Below are 8,678 nucleotides of genomic sequence, written 5' to 3'. Positions count from 1 at the left end.
CAGGCATTACCACGAGCCCGTATTTCCACCCCAGTCCGCTCCATCAGACCTGTTGTCCGTTGTTACCCACGTGTCCGCTGGCATTATCCACCCCAGTCCGCTCCAGGCATTAGCCCGTCATTCCACCCCAGTCCGCTCCAGGCATTACCACGAGCCCGTCATTCCACCCCAGTCCGCTCCAGGCATTACCACGCATTCCACCCCAGGCATTACCACGAGCCCGTTTTCCACCCCAGTCCGCTCCAGGCATTACCACGAGAATTACCGTCATTCCAAAAGGCTCCAGAATTACCACGAGCCTGGTCCGCTCCAGACATTACCACGAGCCCGTAGCCTGGGAAACCCCAGGGAATCCCCGTCATTCCACCCCAGCTCCAGGCATTACCACGAGCCCGTCATTCCACCCCAGTCCGCTCCAGGCATTACCCACGAGCCCGTCATTCCACCCCAGTCCGGGAAAGTCCGCTCCAGGCATTACCACGCCAGGCATTGAGCCCTCACCACGTCCGCTCCAGGCATTACCCCCGTCATTCCACCCCAGTCCGCTCCAGGCATTACCACGGCTGCTGATTCCACCCCAGTCCGCTCCAGGCATTTAGGCATGAGCCCGTCATTCCACCCCAGTCCGCTCCAGACATTACCTGTCCGCTCCAGGCATTACCACGGATTCCACCCCAGTGATTCCACCCCAGTCCGCTCCAGGCATTACCACGAGCCCGTCATTCCACCCCAGTGCTTTGACCCAGTCCGCTCCAGGCATTACCACCAGCCCGTCATTCCACCCCAGTCCGCTCCAGGCATTACCACGAGCCCGTCATTCCACCCCAGTCCGCTCCAGGCATTACCACGAGCCCGTCATTCCACCCCAGTCCGCTCCAGGCATTACCACGAGCCCGTCATTCCACCCCAGTCCGCTCCAGGCATTACCACGAGCCCGTCATTCCACCCCAGTCCGCTCCAGGCATTACCACGAGCCCGTCATTCCACCCCAGTCCGCTCCAGGCATTACCACGAGCCCGTCATTTCCACCCCACCCCAGGCATTACCGCCCGTCCACCCCAGGCATTACCACGAGCCCGTCATTCCACCCCAGTCCGCTCCAGGCATTACCCCACCGCTCCAGGCATTACCACCAGCCCGTCATTCCACCCCAGTCCGCTCCAGGCATTACCAGCCCGTCAGCCCGCTCCAGGCATTACCACGAGCCACCCCCCCAGTCCGCTCCAGGCATTACCACGAGCCCGTCATTTCCACCCCAGTCCGCTCCAGGCATTACCACGAGCCCGTCATTCCACCCCAGTCCGCTCCAGGCATTACCACGAGCCCGTCATTCCACCCAGTCCGCTCCATTACCACCCCGTCATTCCACCCCAGTCCGCTCCAGGCATTACCACGAGCCCGTCATTCCACCCCAGTCCGCTCCAGGCATTACCACGAGCCCGTCATTCCACCCCAGTCCGCTCCAGGCATTACCACGAGCCCGTCATTCCACCCCAGTCCGCTCCAGGCATTACCACGAGCCCGTCCCTCCTCTCAATTAAGGTGCCACCAGCCTCCTGTGGTAGACACATTTAAATGTAGTTGGAGATGCATTACGTGTTTTGGAATTCCATGAGCTGAACTCTAAAGCCAATTTTTTTTTTTTTTTTGTAACTAAACCAAGATAATAATATAATATATGCCATTTAGCAGACGCTTTTATCCAAAGCGACTTACAGTCATGTCTGCATACATTATACATATGGGTGTTCCCGGGAATCGAACCCACTACCCTGGCATTACAAGCACCATGCTCTACCAACTGAGCTACAGAAGGACCACTAGATAGACCACAGCCTTGTCGTTTCAAATGAGAACAAATTAGATATTTTTTTTATGGTGGGCAGAACCAAGCAGGAGCGAGATCCAATTGGCGCCTTCTAGAATTGATTTACATATTTCCTTTGGCAAACGCCGACTCTGAAGTGTGTGTGTGTGCAATAACTAAATTTGCCTTGGCACGCCTTCTAAACAACACCATTTTTTGGGAAAACTTGGGCAAAACTTCGCAACAGATTTTAGTTTTTGGGAAAAAAAGGAAACTGTATTGAGATAAAATGTTTAATCGATGAATACATTTGCAGAATCTCAGGCCCAAAATCCATCTCTTCTCCCACTGTCAGCCAGTGGGCTTCCTCTCACTACCATATTTGGTAGTGAGTGGGGAAAAAACGCCAACCGGATGCTTCACATTTATACATCCGATGAAATCTGTCTCATTGTTCCATCTGTGCTTAAAGCTGCAAGATGAACTTTCAAGTCTTCTCGAACAGGGCCTTATGGGTAATGTAGTCCCGTTTGGTTACACTCTGAGCCGTATGAAACAGGGGTCAAAAACGACTTACTAATCTACAAAAAAAAATCACTTTACATCATAAAAAAAAAGAAAAAATAATACTCATTATTATTTATAGATCAGCCACCCCTCCAAAAAGGATACCCATGATACATTGCGGTCTTTGACCCCTGTATCCGACGAGGACTTCCGCTTCTCTCCGACTGCTTGTTGTTTTGAGGCGTGAAAGAGAGAAAAAGGAGCATTTCAACTACACAGTTAACTACGATTTAACACAATGGTAAGATCACTCACGACTCGTGATTATGTTAAATGTGTCATATCATTGGTGAACAGCATAGTTAAATATATATATATATTTCTGTTTGTTGCAGTGTTTGCGATCAGTTAACATCACACACCCGACAAGCTGTAACATCATTTCAAGCAGCTAGATACCATTTATATCTAGTTTTATTTTTCTTCCAGCTGGCCAACTATTCATGGGGTGTAACTTATTCATTATGGAAACAGTTTACCTTTTATTTTTATTTTAATGTAAACAAAACCCAACAGGAAGAAATCTGTCCCAATAGATTCTGGAGGAAAAACGGTTTGTGCGGTGAAATGATTAATGGCAGTGATTTGCTAATTTAACTAACTAGTCTGTTTCGGTCATTATAACTAGCTAACCAGCTGGAGGACTAGTCTGTTTCGGTCATTATAACTAGCTAACCAGCTGGATAATAACTAGCTAACCAGCTGCTGGAGGACTAGTCTGTTTTATGATAACTAGTATGATAATGATAACTAGCTAACCAGCTGGAGGACTAGTCTGTTTTGGTATGATAACTAGCTAACCAGCTGGAGGACTAGTCTGTTTTATGATAACTAGCTAACCAGCTGGAGGACTAACTGGAGCTAACCAGCTGGAGGACTAGTCTGTTTTATGATAACCAGCTGGAGGACTAGTCTGTTTTTGGTATGATAACTGCTAACCAGCTGGAGGACTAGTCTGTTTCGGTATGATAACCAGCTGGAGGACTAGTCTGTTTTGAGCTAACCAGCTGGAGGACTAGTCTGTTTTGGTATGATAACTAGCTAACCAGCTGGAGGACTAGTCTGTTTTGGTATGATAACCAGCTGGAGGACTAGTCTGTTTCGGTATGATAACTAGCTAACCAGCTGGAGGACTAGTCTGTTTTGGTATGATAACTGGAGCTAACCAGCTGGAGGACTAGTCTGTTTCGGATAACCAGCTGGAGGACTACTGTTTTGGTATGATAACTAGCCAGCTGGAGGACTAGTCTGTTTTGGTATGATAGCCAGCTAACCAGCTGGAGGACTAGTCTGTTTCGGTATGATAACTAGCAGCTGGAGGACTAGTCTGTTTCGGTATGATAACGAGCTAACCAGCTGGAGGACTAGTCTGTTTCGGTATGATAACTAGCTAACCAGCTGGAGGACTAGTCTGTTTTGGTATGATAGCCAGCTAACCAGCTGGAGGACTAGTCTGTTTCGGTATGATAACTAGCTAACCAGCTGGAGGACTAGTCTGTTTCGGTATGATAACTAGCTAACCAGCTGGAGGACTAGTCTGTTTCGGTATGATAACTAGCTAACCAGCTGGAGGACTAGTCTGTTTTGGTATGATAACTAGCTAACCAGCTGGAGGACTAGTCTGTTTTGCTTCTGATAACTTTCTGGTATGATAACTAGCTAACCAGCTGGAGGACTAGTCTGTTTCGGGTATGATAACTAGCTAATTTGGTGATAATTTCCTACCTAGTTTACACATCATCATTGACCATTTTGCAGTAGATAACGTTAGGTAGCAGATACCAAACTACCAGTGTGTGAATCGTTGTGCATCACATATTTGGTGCCCAGGAGTGAGTTAACATTGGTTCATATGCCTCTTTCTGCTTCTCTCTTTCTTTCTGCTTCTCTCTCTCTCCTTCTCTCTCTATCTCTTTCTTCTCTCTTTCTGCTTCTCTCTCTCTCTGCTTCTCTCTCTCTCTCTTCTGCTCTCTTTCTGCTTCTCTCTCTTCTCTGCTTTCTCTTTCTCTCTCTCTCTCTCTCTTTCTGCTTCTCTCTCTCTTTTTCTGCTTCTCTCTCTCTTTCTGCTTCTCTCTCTCTTTTTCTGCTTCTCTCTCTCTCTGCTCTCTCTCTCTCTTCTGCTTCTCTCTCTCTTTTTCTGCTTCTCTTCTCTTTCTGCTTCTCTCTCTCTCTCTTCTGCTTCTCTCTCTCTCTTCTGCTTCTCTCTCTCTCTCAATCTTTCTGCTTCTCTTTCTCTCTCTTTCTGCTTCTCTCTCTCTTCTGCTTCTCTCTCTCTCTTCTCTTCTCTCTCTCTCTCTCTTTTCTGCTTCTCTCTTTCTCTTCTCTCTCTTTCTGCTTCTCTCTCTCTCTTTCTGCTTCTCTCTCTCTCTCTCTTTCTGCTTCTCTCTCTCTCTTCTCTCTCTCTGCTTCTCTCTCTCTCTGCTTCTCTTCTCTCTCTCTCTCTCTCTCTTTCTCTTCTCTCTCTTTCTCTCTCTCTCTCTCTTTCTGCTTCTCTCTCTCTCTCTCTGCTTCTCTCTCTCTCTGCTTCTCTCTCTTCTCTCTCTCTCTCTCTCTCTCTCTCTTTCTGCTTCTCTCTTCTCTCTCTCTCTTCTCTTTCTGCTTCTCTCTCTCTCTCTCTCTCTTTTCTGCTTCTCTCTCTCTCTCTTTCTGCGTCTCTCTCTCTTTCTCTCTGCTTCTCTCTCTCTCTTTCTCTCTCTCTCTCTCTTTCTGCTCTCTCTCTTTCTGCTTCTCTCTCTCTTTTTGCTCTCTCTCTCTCTTTTTGCGTCTCTCTCTCTCTTTTGCTCTCTCTCTCTCTTCTCTCTTTCTGCTCTCTCTCTCTCTTTTGCGTCTCTCTCTCTTTTGCTCTCTCTCTCTCTTTCTCTCTCTCTTTCTGCTTCTCTCTCTCTCTCTCTCTCGTCTCTCTCTGTCTCTCTCTTCTGCTTCTCTCTTTCTGCTTCTCTCTTTCTGCCTCTCTCTTTCTGCCTCTCTCTCTGACAGGGGGTGGGACCCCTCACGTATTCCCTACGATTAGTGGTCCCGGGCAGTTTTTATTGGCTGATTCGGTATGCTATGACCATATGAGGTGACTGCCTGCATGCCTTTCTGTTTACATCATGAGTTTAGAGAGGAGCAGATGGTCGAGAGAAACACTGCTCTGGTCTCTGAGGACTGCTTGGACTGAGGGGTTTTGTGCAGATAGAAGTCTGTTTTTACACTGGCCAGGAAGGCGTTGGTATGTATGTCCTGTGTAGCTAGCACAGAGTTGTTGATCATTGATAGTTGTTGGACAGGTTCAGGTGAAAGTAGGCCGTGTTGTCGTCAGTCTGATCTCAGATGGTAACCTGTTGGTTCTGATCCCAGATGGTAACCTGTTGGTTCTGATCCCAGATGGTAACCTGTTGGTTCTGATCCCAGATGGTAACCTGTTGGTTCTGATCTCAGATGGTAACCTGTTGGTTCTGATCTCAGATGGTAACCGGTTGGGTCTGATCCCAGATGGTAACCTGTTGGTTCTGATCTCAGATGGTAACCTGTTGGTTCTGATCTCAGATGGTAACCTGTTGGTTCTGATCCCAGATGGTAACCTGTTGGTTCTGATCTCAGATGGTAACCTGTTGGTTCTGATCTCAGATGGTAACCTGTTGGTTCTGATCTCAGATGGTAACCTGTTGGTTCTGATCTCAGATGGTAACCTGTTGGTTCTGATCTCAGATGGTAACCTGTTGGTTCTGATCTCAGATGGTAACCTGTTGGTTCTGATCTCAGATGGTAACCTGTTGGTTCTGATCTCAGATGGTAACCTGTTGGTTCTGATCCCAGATGGTAACCTGTTGGTTCTGATCTCAGATGGTAACCTGTTGGTCTGATCTCAGATGGTAACCCGTTGGTTCTGATCTCAGATGGTAACCCGTTGGTTCTGATCTCAGATGGTAACCCGTTGGTTCTGATCTCAGATGGTAACCCGTTGGTTCTGATCCCAGATGGTAACCCGTTGGTTCTGATCTCAGATGGTAACCTGTTGGTTCTGATCTCAGATGGTAACCCGTTGGTTCTGATCTCAGATGGTAACCTGTTGGTTCTGATCTCAGATGGTAACCTGTTGGTTCTGATCTCAGATGGTAACCTGTTGGTTCTGATCTCAGATGGTAACCTGTTGGTTCTGATCTCAGATGGTAACCTGTTGGTTCTGATCTCAGATGGTAACCTGTTGGTTCTGATCTCAGATGGTAACCTGTTGGTTCTGATCTCAGATGGTAACCTGTTGGTTCTGATCTCAGATGGTAACCTGTTGGTTCTGATCTCAGATGGTAACCTGTTGGTTCTGATCTCAGATGGTGGTAACCTGTTGGTTCTGATCTCAGATGGTAACCTGTTGGTTCTGATCTCAGATGGTAACCTGTTGGTTCTGATCTCAGATGGTAACCTGTTGGTTCTGATCTCAGATGGTAACCTGTTGGTTCTGATCTCAGATGGTAACCTGTTGGTTCTGATCTCAGATGGTAACCTGTTGGTTCTGATCTCAGATGGTAACCTGTTGGTTCTGATCTCAGATGGTAACCTGTTGGTTCTGATCTCAGATGGTAACCTGTTGGTTCTGATCTCAGATGGTAAGCTGTTGGTTCTGATCTCAGATGGTAACCTGTTGGTTCTGATCTCAGATGATGTAACCTGTTGGTTCTGATCTCAGATGGTAACCTGTTGGTTCTGATCTCAGATGATGGTAACCTGTTGGTTCTGATCTCAGATGGGTAACCTGTTGGTTCTGATCTCAGATGGTAACCTGTCGGTTCTGATCTCAGATGGGTAACCTGTTGGTTCTGATCTCAGATGGTAACCTGTTGGTTCTGATCTCAGATGGTAACCTGTTGGTTCTGATCTCAGATGGTAACCTGTTGGTTCTGATCTCAGATGGTAACCTGTTGGTTCTGATCTCAGATGGTAACCTGTTGGTTCTGATCTCAGATGGTAACCTGTTGGTTCTGATCTCAGATGGTAACCTGTTGGTTCTGATCTCAGATGGGAACCTGTTGGTTCTGATCTCAGATGGTAACCTGTTGGTTCTGATCTCAGATGGTAACCTGTTGGTTCTGATCTCAGATGGTAACCTGTTGGTTCTGATCTCAGATGGGAACCTGTTGGTTCTGATCTCAGATGGTAACCTGTTGGTTCTGATCCCAGATGGTAACCTGTTGGTTCTGATCTCAGATGGTAACCTGTTGGTTCTGATCTCAGATGGTAACCTGTTGTTCTGATCTCAGATGGTAACCTGTTGGTTCTGATCTCAGATGGTAACCTGTTGGTTCTGATCTCAGATGGTAACCTGTTGGTTCTGATCTCAGATGGTAACCTGTTGGTTCTGATCTCAGATGGTAACCTGTTGGTTCTGATCTCAGATGGTAACCTGTTGGTTCTGATCTCAGATGGTAACCTGTTGGTTCTGATCTCAGATGGTAACCTGTTGGTTCTGATCTCAGATGGTAACCTGTTGGTTCTGATCTCAGATGGTAACCTGTTGGTTCTGATCTCAGATGGTAACCTGTTGGTTCTGATCTCAGATGGTAACCTGTTGGTTCTGATCTCAGATGGTAACCTGTTGGTTCTGATCTCAGATGGTAACCTGTTGGTTCTGATCTCAGATGGTAACCTGTTGGTTCTGATCTCAGATGGTAACCTGTTGGTTCTGATCTCAGATGGTAACCTGTTGGTTCTGATCTCAGATGGTAACCTGTTGGTTCTGATCTCAGATGGTAACCTGTTGGTTCTGATCTCAGATGGTGGTAACCTGTTGGTTCTGATCTCAGATGGTGGTAACCTGTTGGTTCTGATCTCAGATGGTGGTAACCTGTTGGTTCTGATCTCAGATGGTGGTAACCTGTTGGTTCTGATCTCAGATGGTGGTAACCTGTTGGTTCTGATCTCAGATGGTGGTAACCTGTTGGTTCTGATCTCAGATGGTAACCTGTTGGTTCTGATCTCAGATGGTAACCTGTTGGTTCTGATCTCAGATGGTGGTAACCTGTTGGTTCTGATCTCAGATGGTGGTAACCTGTTGGTTCTGATCTCAGATGGTGGTAACCTGTTGGTTCTGATCTCAGATGGTGGTAACCTGTTGGTTCTGATCTCAGATGGTGGTAACCTGTTGGTTCTGATCTCAGATGGTAACCTGTTGGTTCTGATCTCAGGTGGTAACCTGTTGGTTCTGATCTCAGGTGGTAACCTGTTGGTTCTGATCTCAGATGGTGGTAACCTGTTGGTTCTGATCTCAGATGGTGGTAACCTGTTGGTTCTGATCTCAGATGGTGGTAACCTGTTGGTTCTGATCTCA

At 47.1% G+C, this 8,678-nt stretch overlaps 1 pseudogene; it reads left to right on the top strand.

The window, feature by feature from the left end:
- The first annotated feature begins 601 nt into the window (after positions 1-601).
- Positions 602-8,678, top strand: part of LOC127923165 (E3 ubiquitin-protein ligase TRAF7-like) — a 74,681-nt pseudogene continuing 66,604 nt past the window's right edge.

Source organism: Oncorhynchus keta, unplaced genomic scaffold (assembly GCF_023373465.1).
Source record: "Oncorhynchus keta strain PuntledgeMale-10-30-2019 unplaced genomic scaffold, Oket_V2 Un_contig_28607_pilon_pilon, whole genome shotgun sequence".
Taxonomy (NCBI): Eukaryota; Metazoa; Chordata; class Actinopteri; order Salmoniformes; family Salmonidae; genus Oncorhynchus; species Oncorhynchus keta.
This window is presented reverse-complemented; position numbering and strand designations above follow the sequence as displayed.